Source organism: Tachypleus tridentatus, chromosome 10, assembly GCF_004210375.1.
Source record: "Tachypleus tridentatus isolate NWPU-2018 chromosome 10, ASM421037v1, whole genome shotgun sequence".
Taxonomy (NCBI): Eukaryota; Metazoa; Arthropoda; class Merostomata; order Xiphosura; family Limulidae; genus Tachypleus; species Tachypleus tridentatus.
The window spans coordinates 62,850,725-62,878,459 of NC_134834.1; the positions used below are offsets into that span (position 1 = coordinate 62,850,725).

General features: G+C 34.3%; 1 protein-coding gene across 1 annotated transcript in view; it reads left to right on the forward strand.

Annotated features, from left to right (window-relative positions):
* The first annotated feature begins 11,667 nt into the window (after positions 1–11,667).
* Positions 11,668–27,735, forward strand: part of LOC143229436 (protein FAM13A-like) — a 48,012-nt gene continuing 31,944 nt past the window's right edge. Inside the window, exon 1 of the mRNA XM_076461771.1 lies at positions 11,668–11,800. The gene's annotated coding sequence lies outside the window, so the exon portion shown is untranslated. The remainder of the gene's footprint in view (positions 11,801–27,735) is intronic.

Sequence of the window (27,735 nt, forward strand, 5' to 3'; positions counted from 1 at the left end):
ATTTTATGTGCTTTATGTCTATTTTTCTTTATTAATCTCTTTGTTTTAACACACTTAAGTTCATAAAGTTTCTTGTTTTTATCTTCTTGAATGTATAAAAAACAAAAAACTCTGTTTTGAAAAAAAATGAAATGTGCAAATTTCGAAAACAACTAATCCAGCATTACCAAGAAGTTTGTGAGAAGAAATTGTTTGTTGGTTTGTTTGTTTAGAAATTTTCACACAAAACTACACAAAGTCTCTTAACGCATAGTCATCCTGATTTTGAACCTTAACTGGAAGAAAGGCAGCTAGTCAACAGCATTCACTGGCAATTTGTATGTCCGAATAAAAGGACTTCGCTTTTATAGCGTGTCCGCGGTTTCAAGATGCGGAGTGTGATTTTGAGGTTTGTTTGTTTGTTTGTTTTGGAATTAAGCACGAAGCTACACAATGGACTATGTGTGTTCTGCCCACCACGGGTATCAACCACTGTTTCTAGCGGTGTGCTACTGGGGGTGGGGCCGTTTTGAGGTAACTTTAGGACCTTTATCATTAATACGAAATACAAGTATAAGAGATATTAGGATTACATTGTTGGATAGGTTATCTACACAAGGTCTTATATTGGAATAGGTACATTTTAAAACCCTTATGACAAAATACATAAGTAGATATACAATAAAATTAAGATATATACAATTTACCAGATTCCCGTAAGGCGATTAAACTTAGGGAATCTTCTGGTCTCCAGTGAAATCGGTAAAGTTCCCGAACGATCATTTCAGAATTATTATAATATGTTTAATAACTTCAACCTTCGTTGTACAAATTTAAAATATTGGGAGTTGAGTCGTTAATAAGTTCCACTCATGACGTTTTACAATATATTTTTAGCTTATGAATGAGACAGCTATGGCAACAGTACGATCTCGCATATAACACGTTCACTTGTTATAAAGAAACCAAAGTTCACAATCTTAAGAACTAATGTTCATAAAGTTTTATGTAAAGGAATCGGGCTAGTCAAACTTTTTCCTTTCGTTATATCTCAAGACATTCTTTTGGATTCAAAACCTAAGATTAGTTTTATTGTTGTTGCGTTTTGTTTTCATGTCGAATGTAACATCTCCAAATTGTAACAATTGCCGAACCGAATTAATTAGATCATTAATTTATTTTTACTTTGTTTTTTTTTTAATTTCATGCAAAGCGACACGAGAGCTATCTGCGCTAGCCGTTTATAATTTAGCAGAGTAAGTTTAAAGTGAAGGCAGCTAGTCATCATCTCTCACCGTAAACTCTTGGGCTTCGTTTACCAACAAATACTGGGGTTGACCGTCATATTATAACGTCCCCACAGCTGAAAGAGTGAGCATGTTTGGTGAGACGGGAATTCGAACGCGCGACCCTCAGAATACAAATCGAATGACTTAACCACCTGGCCATGCCGGCCCTTTTTTTTTACTTCGTAGGTGTTTATATATAGTAATATGTTCTGGTTATATTTGATGTCTTCCAAAACTAAGTCTTGTGTGAAACTGTAATCTTTCATTGAAAAATAACAAAGTCCAAAGTGTTTAATATTTCCGTCTTCTTTTTTCGAATAAATTTTAGGAGGGTTTGGTTGTTTGTTTGTTTGTTTTTTTGGAATTTCGCACAAAGCTACTCGAGGGCTATCTGTGCTAGCCGTCCCTAATTTAGCAGTGTAAGATTAGAGGGAAGGCAGCTAGTCATCACCACCCACCGCCAACTCTTGGGCTACTCTTTTACCAACGAATAGTGGGATTGACCGTCACATTATAACGCCCCCACGGCTGGGAGGGCGAGCATGTTTGGCGCGACGGGGATGCGAACTCGCGACCCTCAGATTACGAAGCGCACGCCTTAACGCGCTAGGCCATGCCAGGCCCCTTTAGGAGGGAAGCGTTTACTAAGTAATTAACCATAAGTATTGGTTCAACGGATGCCGAATACTTGACTGATTAAAGAGCCATGAGTCTGTTAGCAGGGCCATATTTACTCAGTGGCCGTGATAGTTTGTTGTCTTATTACCAGTTCTTTTTTGTCCCTTCATTTAAGTTTTGTCCAGTCACACTCTTTAAACCACAGCTAGCCGCATTTCGTGGCTTAGGTGCGCATTAACACTAACTGTTACTTGTAATGTCGTCACAGATTTTAGGAATATTTTTATTGCATGAGCAGAAAAGCTCAATATTAACATGTTTATTTAAATCGCAGTTATTAGAAACAGAAAGTATCTTGTTTAATATTTTTTTTATTTTGTTTTTTGTAGTTAAAGCACAAATCAACCTAATGGATTATCTATGCTGTGCAAACCAGAAGTATCGAAACCCGGGTCCTAGCGTTATTAGTCTACAGACATGCCGCTGTGTCACTGGGGGCAAACCAAGAAAAAAATTGAAAAGACGAACATTGATAGCAAGGCTTAGCAAAAAAAAAAAAAAGGTTATTTCGCATAATGTGTCATAAAGAAGTGCACTACATTGATGATTTTTAAATAATTGTGTTTTGTTTTGATTTTACCACTGGTGAAACGATCTTTTAATGCCGGTCGGCCTTGTGCGTCTATACAGGAAACAGGCACACGTGTTTATCCCGAAAAGTAGGGTGTTGACGCAGACCTACTTTCACCGAGGAGAATCATTTTATGACTTTCTACACATATGTATGTAGATAAGTTACACACGTTACGGTTCAACCTCATATTAATCTGCTAAAAGCTAGCTCTAGAATTATCGGCTGCACTTTGCTGTACTATATACGACTTAACGTTTGTGTGTTAATAAACAGGGATTGAATTTTTATTATTATTTTAAACGTTTCATTTTTTTTTTTTTGCAGTATTTGGTCAGGAGTTTTAGTGCCTGTCTTATCCGCGTGTAACGCCTGATGTCATAGTGTTGAAAGAACATTAAGTCAGTTCAAAACAGTCAGAAATGTAACTAAAATTATAAATAAATAAATGTAGGGGACCTAATTACATTTTATGCGGGGACCTATTGTTCGCATCTGGTTTTGTCTGGCTTAATATGGAATTGAAAAAAAGATAAAGACTAAAGAGTACGGGAGGTATTTGTAATATATACATTCATAACGTTTAGAAAAATTTATGGAATATATAGATAATTTTTTCAGCCACCGAGCTCAACTGGTCTACGAAGTAGAATTGAAGATAAAATGAAGGATAACAGGCTTGGGTTATGGACAAAACACATTATTACATTGGGGCCATAAATATTCATACAATGCGATGCCGAACAGTGGATATGTGTTGCATCACTATCTTATGTCCCTGTACAGGGTAATCAACAGGGCCGTGACGTTTCTATCCATTGTCCTCAATAGCTTACCGTATCCGTGTTATGTTATTAACAGTTTACAGGGAACTCCTGTCGTCCTTTAGCTACACATATTCACTCAATCTTTGTTCGGGCATACTCTGGCGACCCTTTTTACAAAATGACCTATCATATTTGGGGGATAGCGTACCTAATTGTGAATCACAAGCACTGGCGTAACTATTGCCCTGCGATCGCTGGGGGCAGAGCCAAATGGGGTGCCAGGATCGTAACTAAACTTATGAAGAAATTAATGTAGAAAGTCCAGTTACATTTTATGCGAGGAAGGCACCTTTGTTGTGACGCCACTGATCTGGGGGTCCAGTTTTTATGTGTGATTGCCAAAAAACAACAACAAAGAAACACTTCATAATTTTGGGGCCGTCAGTGGGTTAGAAGAGTGACAATCAAATCTCACTATTCTATTAGAAAAGCCCAAGAATTGAGAGAACGGGCTATTAGCTTTCTTCTCTTTAATCTAGTATAGTTGTTAAAAATTAAAGGCGACTAATAGATAGCTCTTGTATAGCTTTGCGCATGCTTTCGAAGCAAACAAATGAACAATTTTCACACAGGTATCTTTCAAAAGTGTTACGTTATCCCTAATTTCAAGTTTTTTTAACTTTAACCTTTCTGTTAGCATCTCTTTGCACAAGAATATCTCAATGCGTCACTGGAAACACTGTGGTCATAATACAAACTTTAGGTATTCACAGATTTTAACTGAAGCTTAGTTAAACTAGCATAACAAATGTATTCAAAATAAAATAACAGAGAATGAAATTGAAATAAGTGATATTGTCAATAAGATGTCTTATTACACCTATTACTCTATAAAGGACATGCTTCACCAATTTAAGTTAAAGATTGAACTGACAGTATATTTTTGTAATACGTGGAAAATTGAAACTAACTATTATTTTTATTGATGCAGGCCATCAGAGTTGTCGGAGAGTAATTTTTAACAAGAGCAGAATAGCCTAATACTAATAATTTTGCACAAATATGACTACATAGTGCAATAATAAAGAGTGATTTAGTAGAGTTATAGAGGAGCTAATTGAAAGGATAAAATTTTGATGGGTTATTTCATAGCAGAATGTTATTTGAGGAAAAAAAACACACTTTGAATATTGTAAAACATTGCATAAGATTTTCAAGCTACCAAACTCTCAAAATAAGGTTTTGTTTTTAATTCTTTATTAAACAAAATATCACAACATAGTTGATAATTTATTTCTACGGTAAATTTTGGCCAAGCGATGAGCAGAAATATTGAACGCAGCCATGTTTATTATGGCATGTGTTCAAAATAGATATAATCTATTTATCTTCACTTGCGCCCCGACAAGCAGTCTTATTTTACTCTACCCCAAATGTGTCTTTGCTGTAAAGAACGAATAAAAAACATAATGTTTTTAAACTTCTTTGTCTTCTTAACGTATCCAATTACTACACGTTTAGGAACCGGTAAGGACCGATTTGTTTGGGTAGAACGAAACAGGCGTGCTTTAAAATCTGACCTATAAATCTATATTATATCGCTAAGGTTATTTATACACAGGACAGAAGACACAGAGGATAATTGTAGTTTATAATAACTAAGTATAACACAACTACAAATAGAATTCAGAAGAATAAGTACACATGTTGGTGTTTCTCTAGAGGCCCGGCATGGCCAAGCGCGTAAGGCGTGCGATTCGTAATCCGAGGGTCGCGGGTTCGCGCCCGCGCCGCGCTAAACATGCTCGCCCTCCCAGCCGTGGGAGCATTATAATGTAACGGTGAATCCCACTATTCGTTGGTACAAGAGTAGCCCAAGAGTTGGCGGTGGGTGGTGATGACTAGCTGCCTTCCCTCTAGTCTTACACTGCTAAATTAGGGACGGCTAGCACAGATAGCCCTCGAGTAGCTTTGTGCGAAATTCCAAAAAAACAAAACAAAACAAAGTTTCTCTAGAATTAACCTGACAGAGTTGTGAGGGTATATATATATATATCTATACAAACACCCGAGTTAAAAATAAATGTCACTGTATGAAGGTAAAAAAAAAAAGTGTTATGCTTGAATATTTGTTAGTAAGGGATTCAGTTAGCTTGGCGAATTGTTTGTTTGTTTGTGTGTTTAAATTTCGCGCAAAGCCACACGAGGAATATCTGTGCTAGATGTTCTCAATTTAGGAGTGTAAGACAAGATGGAAGGCAGCTAGTCATCACCGCTCACCGCCAACTCTTGGACTATTCTTTTAACAACGAACAGTGAGATTGACTGTGACATTAGAATGCCCTCAGGGGTGAAAGGGCAAGCCATGTTTGGTGGGACGGATATTCGAACCTATGAACTTCAGATTGCGAGTGAAGCACACTAATCAAAGGCCCTTATTTGATGGAAAGGATTTCTTTGTTTTAATTTCTATTGGTTTATGTTCAATGATCTGAGCATTATTTATCTGTAACAATTTTTTTGTTGAAAATTATGTGAAAGAGGGTGAAAATATTATTTTAGCGTCTCCAATATAAAAGCAATACACTGAAAGAATTTTCGTGATTCTTTTGAATTTAATCCCCAACTAACTGAAAAATAAACGTAGAAACCCGATTAAAGTAACGTCATTACTGACCTTCAAACGGTTTGGACCAAAATAATAATATAAAATATTGTATAAAAGTGAGTAACACAAAAGTTATTCAAGAACCATTACAGCCTTTGTTTTGTAGCAGTCTTACCCTGGTGATGCCGGGTTAGCTGAAGCGAAACATGTTTAATCTTATGTCCAAATTTTAGTTATATTACACTTATTTATTTCTGGAATTTAAATTAAATTTATAATATTTCAGAAATACAAAACAAAAGGCACTGTTATAAAATAATGTAAATCATCTCTTCCCAACTTACATCCCCAAGTGTGCTGTATGTTTATGGACTTGCAAAGCTAAAATTCAGGGTTTGATTCCTCGTAATGAACAAAGCACAGGTAGCTTAATATGTAGGTTTGTGCTTAAAAATCAATCTATTCTATGAAAATCAGATATCTGACAGTCTGCTCTGTGATCTAATATGCAAATAATTGGTCATTCAGCTTTGGCTTATAAGCAAACAATTGGTGGAGGTGATTTTATATTTTTACTTTCATTTACGAAAATAAAGAAAAGTTTGGCACTGATGTCATATGTTTGAAACTAGTACATTGACCAGACTGTGAGGTGTCCTCGACCACTTCTCTAAACTGTTTCCAGAACAGCTTCAGTGTTCAACTCATAAGATACGATGTGACTTCGAAGAGCATCGCACGCATGTTCTATGAAATTAAAGTCAACTGAGCCAACAGGTTGTCACTTGTTATTTAAGAACTATTTTATCAGTTTATAATAATAGAGGTGGGCGTTATCATCTGTAGCACTGAAATCATGGAAAATTGCATTTGTATTATTAATACAAATGGTTGTAGGATATGGTTTCTACAATATGTAGAACTAATGGTATCATTTCTCATGACATATTAGTTGGTACATCCACCACTACTTACTAGACACCATAATTTCACTTTCACTGTATATATCACATTCTAAGTATAAAAATAAGTTTGTATCTTGCTTTGAATTTTTTCCAAATGAGCAAACACGATCTGGTTACAGCATGAAGCAAGCCTAAACCTGACGTCTATGTCTTCACATGAATCACTTTTCAATGTGGACTTGATGTCAATTACCCACACATCACGAGACGCAGAGAACTTTCCTAGAGTAAAGGTAACTTTCAACATCCTGCTTTCTGGAACTTTATGTTTACCTGTGGCTTTGCTATAAGAAAACACACCCACACACAGTTTCCTACATTATTGCCAAATCATGTCGAAATATTGTAGCTGTATAATTAGTGTCAATCAGTATAATGCAAAATTTTCCACTTATAAGCCAGTGGACTGGTTTAAATAGTGAACTTCTTATTCTATTTGGAATAGGAACTCTGCTCATAAGTCCAGCTAATTCCTGTTTATCAAAAGTTCATTCTATATAACGATTTAATTTATTTTTTCAATAATGTTTGTTATAAGCTACGTTTATGGGTAGACTTAATTTCACAAAAAAATATTTGAACAGAAACGTGTGTGTTTCTACAGCAAAACCAGAGCAGGTTATCTGCTGAGCCCACCGCGGGGAATCGAACCATCAGATTGTAGCGTTGTAAATCCGTAGCCTTACCATTGTACAAGCGTGGGCCATTGAACAGAAATTCTGAGACTAGTATATTTGCCTAATTTACGTGTAATCGATAACAAATACGCTAAAATTTCGTTATTTAATTCATTAACTGAATTACAGAATTGAATAACTCACTAATTGGCACGAAACTAAATAACTCACTCACTGACTGAGTATTTAACTGATTATAATAGTTGTTATTGTACCTTCTTTTCTACACACTATATGAGATTTCTGGATTCTACAGAAGCCTTAACTTTCGTGAATTTTTCCAAGTATTGCAACATTAAAATATTAAAAACACAACTTAAGATACCATAAATAGTGTGTTTTTTTTCTTTTAAACATAAAGCTACACAAAGGGATATCTGTGGTCTACCCAGTTGAAATATCAAAATTCTATTTCTAACTTTATAAGACTACAGACTTATAGCTTAGCCAACATATCAATAGCTATTTATTTTAGCAGCAGTTGAAAATAACTAAGAAGTCAAATAAAAGACAGGCTTAGATAAAAACTCTTAAAATAAAATTCATTAAAAATTACTCTGTTACATTATCATAATTAGGTAGAGCCACACTGACTCACATAAAGTACAGCTACCATTACTTAATTAAAGTTAAAATCTTGTAGTTTACACGAGTTTCTTATCATATATTGTAAGAATTACATAACCAAATTAGTCACCAATGAAATGATTGAAATGGAGTTCATAAGAACTCAAGATTGCCTACTTAAAATCTTCAGTTATAAGCTCAAACTCATGTTATTCATGCCAAAAAAGGACGTTTTTGCTCGCATCTGCTTGTTTACCTATCTTTGTTAAATGTATTATGTATGTAACGTATTTTGAGAAATCCTAATACAATAATGTCACCCTTTTCGTACTTGAATTCATAAAAATGTTCATGCTGCAATATTTCTACATATATATTTCATTTCTATTTTGGAATATTTTGAAGCAATAATAGCGTACATCAGTCTAGAAGTTTACAGATTTCTGTTTTGAAATTTTATTATGATGGATATATACAGGTACATTCTAAATTTTGTTGCAATCGCAAAATTCTCTCACTGATTTCTGGAAATTTTGACACGTTACAAATTCTACAAACCTCCTTTGCGATTGAAAAAGATTGCTTGTAGGCTAATATTCTGTAATCAGTCTTAGTGTTGAATCCAATACTTCCACTTTTCATAACAACTTAAGGGTTATTGAATCTTTATACCACAAATTTTATGTGTGTTACAATGATTTGGGAGGAAGCTTTAAGTTATTTCTTTTTAATGTAATTTGCATAAAAAATATAAACACTTCGGATTATCTCAAATAAAATACGTAGTTGTTAAAACTTTAAACATGCAGGTAAACACTGAAATTATTATAAGGAATTTCCATTCTCTTTAACTCTCTCAATAAATACCGCTGACTATTATCTTTTTTAAGGAAAAGGAGTATTGAAACTATTGTTTAGATTACACTTCCTTCCTTTCAACTATTTCTTCACTCGACTGTTAACTAAGGTATAAAGAAGTCGATAAACTATCGGTCAAAACTACTCCCCCTTATTTTTGTAGCATCATTACTTTCCTGACTATTTGACTTATGGAAAGCAGAAACTATATTATCAGTCAAAACTGCATCACCTACCTCAAGTGCTTTACTTGTCTCTAAGTTATAGGAAAAAAACCAAAAACTATCGGTCAAAACTGAACCACCTTTCTTCAATAGTTTCAGTACTTTAGTTGTTTCTTTTTCTTAAATAGTTTTAACTGTTTAACTGTCTATTTAACTTAAAGAAAGAAGTAGAGACATTATTATTAAAGATTGCCCAATCACGTCCTTCAATATTTTCAGTGTTCAACTTGCTTCTTAAACTTATAACTTGTTTGTTTGTTTTGTATTTCGAGCAAAGCTACACGAGATACTCTTGGGATACTCTTTTACCAACAAATAGTAGGATTTACCGTCACATATAATGCCCCCACGGCTGAAAGGGCGAGCATGTTTGGTGTGACAGAGATTCGAACTCGCGACCTTCAGATAACGAGTCGACCACCATAACGACCTACCTGGCCATACCGGTCCATTAACTTAAAGACAGAATTTGAGAAGCTATCAGTGAAGACGACTTCCCATTCCTTTAATAGCTTCAATGTTATACCTGTTTTATTACTTTTACTTATCTCTTAAAATTTACAGGAATATAGAAATTATCAGTCAGATTGCATCCCCATCAACCCTTATGATATCACCTAAGTTCGTATGTTGTGCTAGTTAACTGCCAGATGTAGGTTGCCTTACGAAAATCCAACGACAAAAGAACTTGTATTGAAACTATCATTCAGTCTGTGAGAAATCCGGAGTTATATGCAAAGTTTAGAAATGCACTTTTGTGACACATACACACAGACAAAAGTTTTAACTTACCAACAAAAGTTAAACTATATGCGTGTCTTTTTTCGTTTCTATACGATAATCTACTGGGCGTGGTTATTTTACGAGTGTGTATTAACTTTAGTAACTGAGTTCTTTGGAAGTCTTAAAGAAAACAATGACATGTGATTTTTTGTTTTAATTCGTTGTTAACTACAAAGCTACACAATAGACTATCTCTACTATGCCATTACTGGTATCAAAACCTGGTTTTTAGCTTTATAAACTTCCAGACTTGTTGATGATTTAATGGAAGAGGCCACGTGATTAGTAAATGTTATTAATGCCTCAGAAAAGAGCACCTCTGTCTTGTATGAACCTTTGATTAACAGTCATAATTGTTTTTCTGCAATGCTTTTTATAATGACGCCAGGTTTTGTTCTATGCAATTTATATTATTGAAGTTACTTGTATTTCGCTTTCATAAATATCTATGCTCTCCAGCTTAAAATGGATTTGTGTTTCTCTAGTAAGTGATAGAAACGTAAATATAAAATGTCATTTTATATTTGTTTTTTATTCAATCTTCTCGTGTTCTCGAAATAATAAAATACATTCAAACTTGACTGTCATGTCTGCTCATAGATAGACATAGAAATTATGTATTGTAGCGTCCGGGGATTTTTTTGAAACTCGAGAGCTAAGGTAAACTCATTATTTCGAGTTTTCGTTTTCTTTACTAGGAGCAAATCATTTCTCTAATTTTGTCGATATCAAATGTAAGACAATAAAAGCTGTTTTTGTGATCCAAGGAATCAAGTGTCAAGTAACGTGAATCATGCTCCATGTTTAAATAGCAACATCTACATCTTTGCCGGTCATTACTATGGTTACCATTGTATCCTGGGAAGAAATTATCATGTATCATACCTGTATACCTAAATACGTATAAATATGTGTGAGCTGTTGTCAGATGAATCATTCTTGGAGTTCTTAGATAATGCTTTATCAATCTGATTTGAAAGTAGCATACTGCGACACGACTCGTGCTATATCTGAAACAGAAATGTTGAGATTACTTGTTATGTGACATGAGAAAAAGGCATATGTTATACGAACGTAAAGTTCTTAATTGTAAGGTTTCAACTTTTAAGGGTACAGTATATTTTTCATTGAATATTATCAAAAATGTAAATATTTAGCTATTAAAATAAAATTAATATCATTTTTTAAAAGGAATAATACTATTTATTTAAGATAATTCGATTCAAATATGTGTCTTGGAATTAAACACACCATTGAGATGATTTAATGCAAAACAAATTTTTCGTTACTGAACTAAATCAAGTGAAAACTATATTTGTTATGCACATACGTAAGCAAATGATTGGGAGGAGATTGGAAAGAAACTAATGGCTGTTTTAATCATCATTGTATCTAGAAAGTTATAAAAGAACTAGGATAATTTAAAAGTAAAAATTTAAAATAATATAACTTTTGTTTTCGTCTTTACACCTTTTGCAGATAAATCTCCATTTGAAAATGATTTCTTCCCATTGTTTGTGCCAAATTTTGGTGAAAGTCTATTGATTTTTGTAAAGTAATTTACTTAAGTGTGATGTATGTTCAGTGTTAAACAACTCAGTGTACATTATGAGAATGTTCATATATCTTATTTACCCTAGTGTCAGTGACAAGTGCAAGATCAGAGAGCTCGATGTTGAAGTTAATAAGAAAAAAGATTGTCCTTAAACGTTAGAATCCAACTAAAAGAGGACAAAAAAGCTGTGAAGCAAAAAGAATAAGAAAAAAAGATACTCTGCTCTTCTCATGATAACCATTAAGTTATTCAGCGACTGACAACCCTCAACTACCAAAGGTAATAAGAAATTGCTTGTTTGAAATTCGCGCAAAGCTGCACGAGGGATGTCTACACTAGCCGCCCCTAATATAGCAGTGTAAGACGAGAGGGAAAGCAGCTAGTCATCACCACCCACCGCCAAATCGTGAGCTTGACCGTCACTTTATAACTTCTCCACAGCTGAAAGTACGAGCATGTTTGGTGTGACCCTCAGATTACGAGTCGAACGCCTTAATTCACCTGGCCATGCCGGGCCGTAATAAGAAATACTTGAAAAACAATTATTTTTTATTTATTCTGAATGCGCAGAGTATGCTAGACATCATGAACACGTTGAAAAGCATTCCAACAGTGCTAACTACAGTCACAATGGAATGAAGCTGAGCAAATGTAGCATTGCTATGGGTAAACTTTTAATCAGCATGAAAACAACATTTTCGAAGCTAAAAATTGAATCAAAGTTACCGATAACTCAAAATTTGTTATGATTGTAGAAGGTTAATTATTTTGTTAAATCATATTCGGCCAATAGAAACTATAACATCATTTTTAACCAAGACTATGAAACAAGACTCTCCTCAAAGGCTAGATATATTATAATTTAAGAGAACAAGGAAACTACCCGGCCTACCCAGGTGGTTAAAACACTCGACTCGTAATCCGAAGGTCACGGGTTCGAATTTCTGTCCCACCAAACATGCTCGCCCTTTCAGCCGTGGGGGCGTTATAATGTGACGGTCAATCCCACTATTCGTTAGTAATAGAGTAGCCCAAGAGTTGACAATTAGTGGTGATGACTAGCTGCCTTTCCTCTAGTCTTACACTGCAAAAGTAGGAACGGCTAGCGCAGATAGCTCTCGTGTAGCTTTGCACGAAATTCATAAACAAACAAACCAAGAAACTAGCGATTTTAGAACTCAATCCTACCTTACTTTTGCAGATTCGGTTTAATGAAAAACGATAATGAACCCAAAGCCTTAGCTAACAGAGAGTTATATATATATTTACTATTAATGTGACGCAAAAGTTAATTTGCATATTCATTATTTCGGTTACTTTCAGTCAAAAAACAATATAACAAAAATAAGGTGGCTTAGTTGGATAATATAATAATATTATTAATATAAGTTTAAAGATACAATCAAATGATAAGAATTAGGTTTTACTGATTCAGTGTTTACATATCAAAATGTTTGAGTATACTTTAAGGATAGACACTACACCAGACAATAGTCAATTATATCTACTTGAATGTTGTTTGCGTATTGTTTATACAACAAAGGACATCAATTTAAAAAGCATTTTCTGTGAGTGTGACAAACAACACTGACCCACTTAAATTTTGTTTGTTACAAGACGGAAATTTTCATTTAAATGCTAGTACAATAAATGGTTTTCTTTTATAGTACTTAGCTGTCAATCTGTTTTGCTTTTGATCGTCGTAGGTGTAAAAATGTTTAGGCAATAACCTTGTTTGTCTCGCAAAACTATCTGGCCAATTATAATAAACAAGGGTTCTTCAGTTAGTTTTAACTCTTTAATAAATAAATATGTATTCTTCTTTCACCAACTTACTTAGGTTATAGTAAGGGGAAAAATAAATAAGGCGATTTGCAAGAGAAACACGGAACAATTTTGTTATTGCCAAAACAAAAGTAATTTAATCTAAGACAAATTCTAAAACATATTATGTAGACATGTAAGAAAGGTATAACAATACACACGGTAGTGTGCCATGCGGCAAAAACTGTCTGCAGGATACACTTTGTGTTCTTAACATAAGTGATAATTTAACGATTTTCCAGTTTCTGTAGCTCAGACCGTGGTACTGCAAACTAACACGTATTTTAAATGGATGTATCCTACTGACATTTTATTTCATTTTCCAAATTTCAAAGCAATGCAGTAAGAAATACACGAGATATAAAATCTCCAATACCGATTCAACTTTTTTCCTTTTTATTTGCTTTCTTTGTACTTATAGTACGAAAAATTTATTTGATACAAAAACATACGTTAATTTTATGGATTTCTTCAGGATGGTAAACAGGTACATATTTACAAATTTGTTTCAAATTTTATCTAAATATAAGCCAGTTCAAGGTTATTTAGGAAAAAACGCTTAAGTTTGCCCAAAATATTTGCGAGCACCTACTAAAAAAGTTACATGAGTCATCGGGCTGATATTTTTCCCATATCTTCGACCAAAGACTAAAAGTAGGTCTTCTCTTTTTTTGTTATTCGTATTAAAAACGGCTTATTTAAAGCAGCAAAACTATAGTGTGAAAGGACGCGCAGATATATACATAAATATTGATTAGGCCAAACAAACTAGAGTATCAGTTTCTAGCTTAGGTTTTCAAACAATCATACAAATTAAAAAACTTGTGCATCATTCATTTTCAAAAAGTTAAAACAAGGGATTCCACAACGTAATAGTATCTGCGATTGCTCAGTAATTTTTAATACTTTGAACTAGGTATTTCGGCTGAGCTAAAATTATAAAAAAGAGGTTATAATGCACACGAAAAGAGTAAAGGTTAATTAAAAAACGTATTTTATGAAGCTTCATGTACTGAGTTTTCATTATTGTTTCACAGAAGCTTTTGAAGCTTAAAACTGACTTTTTTGCTAATTTTGATCGGAAACTGTTTGGTTTTGAATTTCGCGCAAAACTACACGAGAGCTAATCGTTCCTAAGCAATGTAAGACTAGAGAGAAGGCACTAATCATCACCATCCACCATCAACTCTCGGCTTACTCTTTTACCAACAAATAGTGAGATTGATCGTAACATTATAACGCCCATACGGCAAAAATGGTGAGCATGTTTGTTATAACGGGGATTCAAACCCGCAACCCTTAGATTGAGAGTTGTACGTCCTAACCAGCTGCTCATGCCGGAAAATGGGATACGTACGAATTTCTTAAATATAAAGTGCAATATTTACACATGAACTAATTTAAGAGCTTATTGGGATACAAATAAATAATTTTGAAGTAACAGATTAAAGAAAGTCATCACCATCAACAGTCAACTCTTGGGACGTTTTTACCAACGTACATCGGAAATTACCCTAACGTTAAAGACGTAAAATGAGCATATATATTTTCATAGACAAAAGGAACGCCCTTTGGCGTCAGAGGTTAGTTTCGAGAGCTAGAATGCTAAATTCCAGAGTTTGATTGCTCGTTCTATCAGATCGTAGATTGACCACTGTGTAACTTTGCACTAAGATAATAATAGCTAAAAAAAACTGATATTGGTTTACTCCTATTTAATAAATAAGAAAGTATTTATAAACACACTCAGTTTGGTTTGTGTTTGTGTGTTTTTCTTATAGCAAAGCCACATCGGGCTATCTGCTGAACCCACCGAGGGGAATCGAACCCCTTATTTAAGCTGTAGTAGCGGGGGCCCAGTTTGGTTTACTCCTATTTAGCAAATAAGAAAGTATTTATAAACACACTTAGTTTGGTTTGTGTTTGTGTGTTTTTCTTATAGCAAAGCCACATCGGGCTATCTGCTGAGCCCACTGAGGGAAATCAAACCCCTTATTTTAGCTGCACTAGCGGGAGCCCAGTTTGGGTTACTTCTATTTAGCAAATAAGAAAGTATTTATAAACACACTCAGTTTGGTTTGTGTTTGTGTGTTTTTCATATAGCAAAGCCACATCGGGTTATCTGCTGAGCCCACCGAGGGGAATCGAACCCCTTATTTTAGCTGTACTACCGGGAGCCCAGTTTGGTTTACTCCTATTTAGCAAATAAGAAAGTATTTATAAACACACTCATTTATTTCCTTTTTGCTGCTCCCCCGTCTTCAGAGAGGAGTAGAATAACTCGTTATTTTGCCTTTTTCTCCCCACTGGTTTTATACAAATGGTAAGTTATAATAAACTAGTCATGTTATCCTTTGTGATCAAAGTGATATATATGTCAATGATATACTATAGATTTTGAAAACTTTGTTTTATCCTGAAAACTATTTATATTATCAAATGTCTTATGTTTAAAATGTTGTTCATTTATCAAGAAGGTATACTATTTTTTTTAAAAGGTGGTGAATTTTTTGAATTTTTACCCTGATGTATTTGCTATATCATCAAAGAAATAACATAGATATTAAAATTTCTTATCACAACTGTTAGATGGTACAATCTATCATACGGAATGGCCGAATGAAGCGGAGAATAGTGAGAGAAGTTGTAAACCAAATCATAAGTGGAAGTGTTAGCTTGTTCCACCTCTGTTAATTTATAGTTCTTAAATAACAAATTATTAGTAAGAGCTACTGAAACTTTGCAGGAACTTTTAGAAAAATTCGTGTACAAAGTCGAATAAGAAACGAGAGGTCTGTTTGATACATTGGAAACAAGTATACACACACACACACACATATATATATATACACAGTTTTGGTATTTTTCTTCTGGGTATACACATATGCATGTATGTGTTTGTGTGTGTGTGTGTGTGTGTGTGTACACTGTTATCCAATTAAAACATCGTGAGACGACTTCAAATCCTTATTGGTTAATATTTAATATTAGTAATCGGCTTACTACGGGAATTATATCAACTACCAAACAATTACGAAAAAACAATATATCTTGATAGCTAGTGTCGATGAACTACAAAACTACCGTTAATCTCAAATACATAGATAATATTTCAAGATGATTGTCATCAGTCGGTAAGTTTCGTGTTTATATACTGATGCATTTGGCTTGAAAGATTGTATTTCTTATCAGAGACTAACAATTGTTGCTATTAAACTGTTTTTTGTTGTCTTACAATGGCAATTACATGTCTTGGAAAAAAGCCAATTCATGCGCATTTACTGCTGCACTGAAAATGTTTCCTGGCACTTGTAAGACTTCAATGAAACGTGTAATACGATGCCAAACACGTGTAAGTTTGTTTTTTGCGCAGCAGCGTTGGCAAACATTTTTGGCTTTTCACCAGGGGAATACCCAAGTGATAGACACTAAAGCAGTCACATGTTAAAGTTATGTAATCATTTTTTGATAATATATACTGTCACCTGTACTAGTTTTGCGTCATGTAAACCCCCTCTTGACTATTTTATTTACCTTGATCAAATATTGATCTATACCTAAGTAAAACCTGATTTTCGAGTTTGAACAATGCTGTATACGCTTTTTTTCGTTTAAAAGGTCTTATAAAGCTGCTTCCACACATTGAAATTTCTTGTCCAAATAATGATTTCTATGTTAACTCGGATTTCCTGAGCAAACAGTGTTAATTATTTACCCTTAGGTGGCCCAGTGTGGCCAGGTGGTAGGAACGCTCGACTCGTAATCTAAAAGCCACGGATTCGAATCTCCTTAATATTAAACATGCTTGCCCTTGCAACCGTGGAGGAGTTATATATGTCATGGTTGATCTCACTATTCGTTAGTAAAAGAGTAACCCAAGAGACGGCCAGCGTAGATAGCCGTCGTGTAGTTTTGCGCAAAATCTAGAACAAACAAACATACAAAACAAATCTTTACCCTTGGAATTTCTAAGCATATTAAATTTTCCTTAAAATATATCTTAAGTCATTCGAATAACAAGTGACAAATTTCTTTATTGAAATTTCAATTAAACGATTCTCAATAGTTTATTTTGAGATTGATTAAATCTTAAAGAAAACGAAGATTAAAAATATATACCAATAAAATCGGATAAAAGTTGTATTCCTCACTGTTATCCCTCTTTCTTCCTTTGACCATGTCATTATTTGATTCAAACTTTCAACGCTCACCTCTTCCCATCATACAAACAGAAATGGATAAAAGAGTACATAAAATTAGCTGCCATATTTGATATACTATCCAACTGATCAATCAAACATATGATTATTTCATATGCTTTTCACGTAAAGTTTTTGTTTTGGCAAAGAAACATGTACGCAGCATATAAGTGCCAGAAATAGCAGTGTATTAATAACTTTCTCCTAGCAGTGAAACAAATCTCCTATTACTTGTCGTATTTCTACATGTTCTCAATTTAAAACAACACTAACATGGTAAAGGTGATAATATCATTCTGCCCACGTTTCTTTTATTTTTTTCTCAAACAAAATTTTAAAGTTTTTGTTAGTCTATTTTTTATCCATGGTCCTGCTCGGTGCGGTCTTCCACAAATGAATCTGTTCGAAGTAAAAATAGAAATCCTTATCTTATGTGTCCTTTTAAGGAAATCGAAATAGCAGGAATAACGTTCATTTTACAGACAATAGCATAAAGCTGTTCATCATATTGTTTTTGCTATATATGGATATACGAGATGAAGTTTCAAAATTAAAAATTAAAACTAGTCTTTATTTGTGATCAGCTTTAATTTCTTTGTTTGTTTGTTTTTGAATTTCGCTTAAAGCTATACGAGGGCTATCTGTGCTAGCCATCCCTAACTTGAACGTTTAGGACTAGATAGAAAGCAGCTAGTCATCACAACTCACCAGTGACTCTTAGACTATTCTTTTAATAACGAATAGTGAGATTACACCGTTGCATTATAACACTCCCACGGCTGAAAGGGCAAGCACGTTTAGTGTGACAGAGATTCGAACCCGCAACCCTCAGATTAAGAGTCTAGCGCCCTAACCACCTGGTCATGTCGGGCCCGGTTTTTATTTAAGCAACGTTAAAATAGTGTTTTGTTGGTAAATTTAAATTCAAAGGTAACACTTAACGACATAATTCAATATCTAATTAACAAATTCTATACCTAACCTCATGAGACCAGAAGACGTTGGAGCTAGAGATTATTTAATGCATTTTACTGTTAAGTTGTGGATTCTTAAAAGTTAATTGTTGCGGTATACAATTATCACATACAATGATATTTAGGTTTAAGAAAAATCTAAGTTATAGAAATTAATCAGGATCCCGTTATAGATTACTCGCTTAATTTTTCGCGGATATCTGGTTTTATAGTAGGTGACAATACAGGTTGCATTTACCATCACAAGTGAGCAATATTGATGGCTAACATCATCTTGCTACGTAGGTACTTAACGACTACCACATAGATTAGACAGATAATTAAATTCACATAATTTTGCATAAAACAGCCCAAGGTATAGAAAGCTGTGTAAGCCCAAGGAGCAGCTTCACTTTTTTCAAAGTAATTTCAGCTCTCGACTACAAAATGTCAAGTTTGTTTTGGAATTTCGCACAAAGCTACTCGAGGGCTATCTGTGCTAGCCGTCCCTAATTTAGCAGTGTAAGACTAGAGGGAAGGCAGCTAGTCATCACCACCCACCGCCAACTCTTGGGCTACTCTTTTACCAACGAATAGTGGGATTGACCGTCACATTATACGCCCCCACGGCTGGGAGGGCGAGCATGTTTAGAGCGACGCGGGCGCGAACCCGCGACCCTCGGATTACGAGTCGCACGCCTTACGCGCTTGGCCATGACAAAATGTCAAGATCTATTTTGAAACATTGGAGTTTTATCCATTCTTTATTATATGTTTGCTAACTGCTTATTTTATATTTTGCTTTATAAAATTCTTTCTGTCACGTCTCGTACTTTAGCTCAGCTTTATTTAATTAAAATAAAGTTTAATAACTAAATTTCCCTTATTTGAGTTCTTTACTCATTTTATTTCTTTTCTTCAATTGCGTTTATTGGTCTTGTTACTTCATATGAAATATAATTTACTGTGTTTGACATGATTCTCATCTCAAATATTGCTTTGTATTTTTGTTTCTCAAACCAACTTCATTAAATTATAATATTTTGCCACTTATACCCTGTAACTTTACTGACTTTGTAACCTGAAACAATACGATTATTATAATATGATTTAGTTGCACATTCAATAAATTATCAAATAATTACTTGTGAATGCCCTGTACGTCATCTACCAATTGCAAATTAATTGACGTTAAAACATGTTACTTAATAATGCTATACACTATATATATATATATATATATATATTATTTTTAGCTAAAGGGAGGTTTGATGTAACCTAATGAATGTAAGATTTAACGTCTGAAATGTTCTCAAAACTTAATATAACTTGATTAATTTAAAAACACGAGTTAGTCTACAGTGGATGATGACAGTCATTGCATAAGCAAATGTTTATGCAATTTATATGTTACTGTCAAGCAGTTAGTTTGTTTTTCAGTGAAGTACTCTTTCCTATGGTAAACGTGATTTTGCTATTATTATCTTTCTGCTCTCCAAATTCCTACTACCTAGTATGTTTTCAGTCATCAAATCGTATATCGGTGCCTTCAAACACGTAGTTTCAAGGTCTCCTGCATGGTATGAGATACCTACTTTTATTTTTCCACTGTCCCATCAATTAACACACAGAGGCATGTCTTGCTTGTCGTCTGGCCATCAGATACTAAACTGGTTCTCACTGCTGCATTAGTGTACTAAGTGTCTCATAAGACTAACTTTCTTGTCCCCAATATAGCCTTGACCTACTAGCATTTTGTGATTTGTTATCACCTCTCAATATTTGGCACATGCTCTAATCACCACTGAAGCTGTTGATTCATTTGATAATTTCGGTTGACCATTAGTTCAAACATGAAAATGGCACTTCCTTCTTATGTGAACTTGACGTGTTTTCTCGATTCTCTTTCTTTTGGTAGCAGCATACATATTGACAGTCACCTTTTCTTGTTTCTTGCCAACAATAAGTAATTTAAGTAATTGCTGCTTTTTACCAAAGTCCACACACAGATAGATTAAATTACCTTATAACACCCTTTTATAAGACAAATTATTCTCCTTATCTGGACTAAACTGCGAAACTCACTTGAAAATGTCGCCCTTTACAGCTAATCTAAGAATCATTCACTCTAACCTTACCTTCACTAACTTAGATTTCCCAACATCATTTTTTTACGCTCATTTGATTTCTTATATATATATATTTCCTACCTGGGTCCTCGAACTCTCTACAAACTACGATACGTTCTGATGTAGCAATGCTCACATGGAGAAAAAAAACTTGTGGTTTCGAGAAAGGTAGCGTAAACAGTACCATAACAATCGAGCCACACACACAGCGTACAACTCTTACCGAGTTATGTAACGAAATATGCCATAACTATCGCCTTTAAAATAATTACTTTTAACAGCCTTGTTATGAAAACTGAATAACCATTAAATATGAGATCACTAAACAAACTAAATACAAATTCGTACGTTAAACAGACTTCCATATCTGTCATGGTTGGTTGGCTATTAGAGCAGAAGAATAACACATTTTCCATCACAAATGATATTTTCTTTTTAAACATAGAAGAAAAGAATAATTCCCACTTTGTACAAACTCCAGAGCCGTTCATTCACCTATTTATAACTCACATTCCACTGAAAGCAATGACTAATTGTTTATTGTTTCAGAGCAAAGTCAGTTTGACTGTCAGCTGTGTTCACATCAGGAAATCGAATCTCAGATCTTAACGGTATAAATCTGTAAAATTACCACTATCTTGCTTAAAGACGAGCAATGACAGAGAAATATAAAAGGACAAACAGAAGCTCTACGAAATGTCTAGTCTGTAAAGATTAGGAAGGTTTAGTGCAAGTTTATCACATGATATCCAAAATCTGTACGAATATTTGTATATATTTAGAATAAAGATACAGGGCATAGACTACAAAAATATGGCCAACTGGAAATGTTCTTAATTTATTATATCCTTAATTAAATAACTGAAAAATATGTAAAACTATGTTTTTAAAACACAATCAACGAGATCTATTCAAATATGATCTCAAAACCTAATTTTAACACAGACTTTCGTGAATAGCTGAACTTTTAATGATTTTAGTTACATATTCTCATAATTGGCCTACAAAATGATCAAACAAGTTTCTCTGCAATAATCGAACGTAAAAATGAAACTCAAAATAACAAAAACTGGTTTCATTAGTTAATAGTTAGTCGACATTCCCTTAGATTTCAGTACTGCTTCACATCAACATGGCATGCTTTCAATGAGTTTGTGTAGATATTCCCGTGTGATTGACTTTCATCCTTCTTTGAGAACCACAAAAAGTTCATCTTCCATGTTTGGCTTGCGATCTTTGGTTAACCGATTTAACTCAGGCCATATCGGGTGATTGACCTGGCCATTCTATCACATCAGTTCTCTTCCAGATATGTCTTTTAACGATCCCACAATTGTTAAACTTGTTTGATCATTTTGTAGACTAATTAGAAGAGCAAGATCTAAGAAACTCCAGCAGGTGCACAACACTCGTTATGAGAATATGTAACTAAAACAATTACAAATTTAGATATTTACGAAAGCCGGTGTTAAAATTAGGATTTGAGTTCATATTTGAACAAATCTCGTCGAATGTGTTCTAAGAACATATAGTTTCACATATTTTCCTGTTATCTAATAAAATGTACAAGAAATTAACAAGATATTCAACAAGAGGCTTTTTGTTTTTTTTGCAAACCCCCTGTAAATATGCTTTTCCACTCGTAGAACAATTTCTAGTGACATAATAATATGATATACTGATATACAGTCATGTGAAAAAGTTAGAACACCCTATGAAAGTCTGTGTATTTTGTAACATTTTTGAATATATAGATATTTAATCTCAATTTCAACAATACTGAGAAATTATAGGAATATAACTAAACAAGTAAAACTGAAAAAAAGACTTTTTAAGATTTGCTGTAAGTGTAATTCTACAAAAATGCATATTCTAACTGAGGAAAAAGTTAGGACACCTACCTCCTAATAGCCAATGTTACCCCCTTTGGCTGAAATAACTGCAGTGAGACGCTTCTTGTAGCTTTCTACCAGTCTCTGACATCGGTCTAAAGAAAGTTTGCCCCACACCTTAATGCAGAATTCTTTCTGCTGTGAGATGTTTGAGAGGTTTCTTGCATGTACAGCCCGTTTTAAGTCACCCCACAGCATCTCAATGGGATTAAGATCTGGACTTTGACTCGGCCATTCCAGGACTCTCCATTTCTTAGTTTACAGCCAGTTCTTGTTGGATTTACTGGTATGTTTTGGGTCATTGTCGTGTTGCAGGGTCCAGTTCCGCTTCATCTTTAATTTTCGTACAGATGGTTTCACATCCAAGCACCCTCTTATACACAGTAGAATTCATGGTGGATTCTATGATTGTGAGCTGTCCAGGTCCTGCTGCAGCAAAGCAGCCTCAAACCATAACACTTCTACCTCCATGCTTCACAGTTGTATGATGTTCTTTACCTGGAATGCTGTATTTGGTTTACGCCAAACATGTCCTCTGTTCTTGTGTCCAAATAATTCAATTTTGGACTCATCTGTCCAAAGAACATTATTTCAGAAGTTCTGGTCTTTGTCTACATTCTCTCTGACAAACGTCAGTCTGGCCTTGATGTTTCTCTTAGAGAGCAAAGGTTTCTTCCTTGCACACCTCCCATGCAAGTTAAACTTGTGCAGTCTCTTTCTGATTGTAGAGGCATGCAGGTGTTTGGAGACCTTTTTTAGCATCTTGCGGTCTGCTGTTGGGGTGAACATGCTTGGACCACCAGACTTGGGCATATTGGCAGTTGTTTTGAAAGCCCTCCACTTGTTGACTATTTTCCAGACAGTGGAACGGTTGATTTCAAAATCTTTTGAGATCTTTTTAAATCCCTTACCAGACTCATAAGCTGCTACAATTTTCTTTCTGAAGGCCTCAGACAGCTCTTTTGCTCTCACCATAGTGCTTACTCTCACTTCAACAGTCAGGAGCACACCAAACTAAATGTTTGAGGTTTAAATAGAACAAGCCTCATTCAAAATGCTAAGCAACGATTTTCTAATCATGTGCACCTGGTGTAATACACCTGTGTGTGAGTTGAGCCATTTTAAGTGGGAATAAATGTGGGGTGTCCTATCTTTTTCCTGAATTAGAATATGCATTTTTGTAGAATTACATTTACAGAAGATCTTGAGAAGTCTTTTCTTCGGTTTTAATTGTTTAGTTATATTTCTATAATGTCTCAGTATTGTTAAAATTGAGATTAAATATCTATATATCCAAAAACGTTGCAAATATACACAGGCTTTCATAGGGGCCTAACTTTTTCACATAACTGTATATATATATATATATTTCTTAGGTACATTCTTATATTTGCTTGAACCTCTTTCTATGTCATATTCTATTGGAGAGTGAGGTCATAACCATTCCAAGGAGTGATAAAATTGGTACAATTAAAGAGTTTCTGTAGATCATTTGAATACATTTATTAGGATGATCTCTGATCTAGCGTTTGTTTATTTGTTTTGTTTTTGAATTTCGCGCAAAGCTTTACGAGGGCTATCTGCGCTGGTCGTCCCTAATTTAGCAGTGTAAGACTAGAGGAAAGGTAACTAGTCATTACCACTCACTGCCAATTCTTGGGTTATTCTTTTACCAACGACTAGCAGGATTGACTATCACGCCCCCACGGCTAAAAGAGCGAGCACGTTTGGTGTGACAGGGATTTGAACTCGCGACCCTTGGATTACGAATCGAGTACTTCAACCACCTGTCCATGCCGAGCCCTGATATAGTTAAGCTAAGGATTGTATCTAATTGCACTAGGCTTTTGTATGGCTCAATAGCAGGTTATCCAAATAACTCAGTACGTTTTTCTAGGTCCTGTTTCTAATCTTGCAATGACATGAATACATTTTCCCTCTATTCTAGTTGCCATTTTATAGTCTTTACTATAGAATCAAAAACTGATTCCTGAGTTACATATTTCCGTTATTTGAATAAATAATTTTCCTTATTTGTATATAAAGACATTGTTTTTCTTCTTTTTCCAAATAATTTTCAGTCGAAGCCGTTCCTTTATTTTTCGTCGGATTGATTTGAAACTTGATAAGGTTATATCAATACACTCAGACATTGATGAAACTCTGTAGAATGGACGGCAACTGTCTGTTGTGAAGACACGAGTGTAGAGGACGACGTTTCGAAAGTCTTCCGCCTTTTGTCTTCAAGTCAATCTATCAAATAATACGCTCAGATACTTTTTGAATTTTTTTTAGTTAAATCTTTTTGAGAAGTTTATGGGATAAAAGATCAAACAAACTAAAAAAATGTGTATTTTGCTCTTTTGCGATAAAATTAGAGGAATCAAGGTGAAAATTTGAACAATTAGTAACTTTCATGCACCAAACACATTAAAAAAGTTAGATGTGCCTGTTTTGAGTATGTTTAGAAGTTTCACAGCACAAAAAAGCATAATTTGGGGGTTTTTAGTCAATTACTCACTCGCATTTACACCAACTGGCACGAAATTAGTACATGGATACTTTTTAACAGGTCCCAAACATAAGTGTAAACAATTTTGGAATTTTTGTCTTTCTCTCGATTTCTCAGCGAGTATAATACAATTTGGGGAACAATTCACGCATATGTCGTCCATCTTACATAGTATTTGTTAGGAATATACCTTCATCCGGGTCCCGAATATAATTTAGAGAGTTTTTTATTTTATTCTTTTTGTGTCAAAATCAGCCGTGTTTGGACTGTGTTGTGGATGCATGTTGAATTCGCCCGCAAATGTCGGTCTCTTTAAACCTTAAATAGCTGGAATGTTGTAGGTAGCATCATCTATTGATGATGAGAGCTATTGAAAGGTTAATCAAAAAATTTTTCAAATAAAGTTTTCAAAACATGCAACTTGTGAGAACTTGAACTTATCTGCTAGACGTTAATAAACTAGAATACTTCAAATTAAATCATCAAGTTATATTTTGGTGTCATGACGAAAGAGTTTTTTCATTATAGATATTATATTCAGCACGATTCTGTTTCTATTTAATTTTCTAGTGCTGTAATGTTTGTAAATCGTGATCATGTCACTCTTTCTGAAACACTAGAATGGATAGAGTGGATAGGGGGAAGCTTCAGGTGATAAGTGATCACAGTTAGAGAATATGAAAATAATAAAGGAAGTAACTTCCTGAGACTAAGAGCTTTTACCAATTATTTTTCATCTGTTCTCGAAAATTTGAAACTGATAAGTGGTTAAGTAGTATTTGTAGTATCCGCTGGTCAACTATCACATAGAGAAACATAGAAAAGTAAAAAAAAAAAAAAAGTTCATGGGAATAACGAGTATCCTTAAAATCTTGAGAATTGCTGAAGCGGTCCCAGGTACCCTTTGATAAAAAATACCTGTCTGTATCATAGTTGGTTAGCTCTATTGGTGATGTTCCACAGCTGTTTAAGGGGATAGTAGAAAAGTTCGTGGTCCATTTTTTTAAATATTTCAAACAAACTGTTGCTTGGAATGGATAGATTCAGTGACAAGAACTACAACACTCGATGTTGTGGTTAATTGGTTTAGTGCTAGTTGCACTGGAAAATTTGGATAAATGATGACATGAGTGGAACACAATTGTTAATGAGTTTCAACAGAGAGAAATGGGTAATCCACAGGGCTGAGATCAAAGCTCAAAGATAAAGGCGTCTTGAGTAATTTAATACTGACATTAATGAGTTAAGTAAGCTGTATGAAAAAAAACACCAAAAAGCATTCCAGAATATAACTCCCGGTAATTGTGATGAGATACTCATTTATAAGTGCAGGGTGCGAATATGCATTATTACATAGGTTTCAGAAATATATCATTTCTGATGTAAGCAGTTTCTGTTATGATGTAACTTACATTAATCACACTAAACTGTGTTCTGAAGCACTGAAAAAAACTACCAACAGTAAGAGCTACAGCTCAGACTTAGATCCGAAACTACCCCTAAATCCATGACGTCCCTCAAAACTTGTTAAAAATGTACAGTGCGATAAATGTTTCAAAGCATCATGATGCATCCACTATGGTTTCAGATAGGACAATAGGGGTTCGATCCCAGTCGCCATAAATATATTATTCATACAACGACACTTATGTTCTTGATAGCATCTAAAATGGGTGAAAGAAGGTCCCTGTTTCTACTGTATCTTATCTAGTCACTTGCTATTCAAATGCTTGTATCACTTTCAATCAGGGCTATCACGTGTAAATATCGTTCAGGCAAAAACCACGATAGATACACAGGAAAATCAATGATAAGATATGGCTCCAACTGGTTTAAACTATGGGTCTAGCTGTCAGTGTAGGAGACTTTAGCAATTAGCTTGGACGTAACGTAATGGTAGCTAGTTTTGAGAATCACGGGCTTGGTACCATATGATATGTGTTTAAAATAATACATGTACGAGAAGTTGAAGTTATGGTAAATACTACAGCTTCTATAGTCTTATCTTACCTTGCTCTGTGTATCAGATGCTTTGTAGGAAGTAGACATTATAATCTTTTTTCTTTTCCATATTATTGCTTATTTGGTGATTTTAAATGGTAATTTCAAAATAAACATTTATTTTTGTATTATATTTCGTAGTTTATTTTATTTTACTTTGAGTTCTAGTTTATTTTATTTTGTTTTGTAACTTGTTTCTGTAACCTTTATGTTACCCTTTGTTTGCTATATGTTAGTAACACGGAATCGTACTCACAATTTGGGAAGAAAGTTACAGAAAATTTAATACAATGACCTTTAATTAACTCTTCTAAAATGTCCTTTTAATATTACATTTTTAGGTTTGGGTCTAGAAGAACTTGATATAAAAAAGAAGCAGTGAGAATGTGATGATATGAAATATCAAGTGTATGCAGATATTTTTTTCTAAATTTTTATGTATGTGTTATACGATGTATTAAGAATTTCCGTTAGTCATGAAGTAAATATGTGTCTACAATTACAGATGAGAATGTGATGAGCATAGTGGATCATAGATAAAAAAACAGGTAATAGTAAAATAGAGAGTGTGAAAAAAATATGTTCTTGTGATTTTAATACGGATCAACTACTTGAACTGAGTTTGTAATATCAACCTTTGTGCCTTAAATAAATCTTCTATGGTAACGTAAGACTGGTCTGATTGGCATAATATACTGTTCAAC